General features: G+C 39.1%; 1 protein-coding gene across 1 annotated transcript in view; it reads left to right on the top strand.

The window, feature by feature from the left end:
- hmga2 (high mobility group AT-hook 2) overlaps nt 1–1844 on the top strand; it is a 72498-nt gene that overhangs the window by 55975 nt on the left and 14679 nt on the right. The window lies entirely within an intron of this gene.

Genomic DNA, 1844 nt, shown 5'->3' with positions numbered 1-1844 from the left:
ATTCATACAGATTGGAATAAAATGTTTGAAAGGATTTATTTATTTTGACAGGGTCAGTTCTAATAATAGTTCTAATAGTTCTCTCTGAAGACTTAATAGCGGGAATGTCTGCAAAATAATGACTGGACCTTAATCTAGTTTGCAACAGTGAGTCTAATCTGGTGAACCCATGAGTCATGCTGAATCTATGATTTGATAGAAGGTTTGCCGCCGCTTGACCATGTAGTTGCTGTAATCCGGGAATAAGTAAAATTTTCCGGCCCTGAATAATGTAAGCTTGTAGAATTGCCTGCCTGGTTGTGTAGCAAAGCACTTTAAAAATCAACGTGCGATTAGTATTGCTGTTCTTCTTGCAGATGTTGCATCTTCGGTTTCTGTCCTCCATATCTGCCAACCTCAGCTCCATCTCTCGAAAAGCGTGGTCACGGCTGCAAAGAACACTTGCGTTGCTTTCCACTCTTACGCCCCTGTCTAGGGGTACCTAGGATGCAACATGAACCAAAAAAAGACCCATCTTCCCCGTCTCCCAAGTAGCCACAAAACTAGTTGTGTTAATGTCACAAATGTATTTATTTGACATTAAGTAAAAACATAATTAAACATAGATATACTGTATGTAACTTAACTAAGGCTTCAGGGTCGCCTACCACCAAAATAACTAAATAAACAACCTGTCTAGAAAGTCTAGAAAGTAAGATAATAACCTAAAGAACCAAAAGATGGACAAAAGAATGACTGACTTACCTCCCTAACTGATTAAACCGGAGAAAACAAAATTTACACACCTGGAGGTCCACCCTTACTATTGAAACGAAAAGTACCCAATCTAACACAAAAGCTGAACAAAGACAAAGTGTGGCCAGTTAGGAGGTGAGGAGGATGAGAAATGCCTGCTGCCTGCCGACAGCCGCCATCTTGCCTCTTTAAATATCCGGTAGATCCCCAACTGCAGCCAATCATGGGTTGGGCATGTCTGCTTCCATCAATTACCTCCCAGACATGGCAGAGCGCTATTTGCATGTGAAAACACAGGACACATGCACACACACAACAAAACACAAACAAATATGACAGCAGTCGTAACACCACCCATAGTTTTTAGGTTGCTCACATCCGATCTGATAGAGCCAAGGCTTGCAGTAAAAGATGCTAACTGGGCATGGACAGCAGCCAGCTTATTATCCCAACCTGTTGAATCAACCTGTTGAAAGAAATCTACAGATGGAGGGTAATAGGCCTTAAACAAACTGACAAACAATCTGAATGTGTATTTTGGAAGTATTCTTTTCATCACAGTAAAAGAAGACATAAAGGCAAAATTAACAAAAATCTTAAAATTGACTCCTACTCCTCCTCCTGAAAAAAGTGTCATGCCTTAAACAGTAGTCTATAATATACAACGCTGCACTGGATTGTTCAGGTGCGGCCTGAAATTCTCAGATCTCGGCAAGTTAAATTGAGACTAATCTGTGTAATATGAGTTTTCTGTTGCTCGGGCAACTAAAACAACTTTTAAACATAGACACGTTTCACCAAAACAAGTTCCTTCCCTATGCTATTTTGCAGAGTAATTTTGTTTGAGGCAAAGCGAAGCAAAGATCATTGTGATTAGTTTAAAGAATTGCCAATATACCAGAGCAGTTTTTTTTTCCTTTCCAGAATGCTGGCCACTCCACAGTGCTGTGGAAGGTCTGGCAATGTGACTCTCCTCATCTAATAGTAACAGTGTTTTTTTCATTATTAGCGCAGTGTTTTTTCCTGTGAAATTAACAAAAATCAGAAACAGCTTTTTTCAGGTTAGTGTGAAGATTTTTGTTATATTATATATATATATATATATATAT

Source organism: Etheostoma spectabile, chromosome 23, assembly GCF_008692095.1.
Source record: "Etheostoma spectabile isolate EspeVRDwgs_2016 chromosome 23, UIUC_Espe_1.0, whole genome shotgun sequence".
In the NCBI taxonomy this organism is placed as follows: Eukaryota; Metazoa; Chordata; class Actinopteri; order Perciformes; family Percidae; genus Etheostoma; species Etheostoma spectabile.
This window is presented reverse-complemented; position numbering and strand designations above follow the sequence as displayed.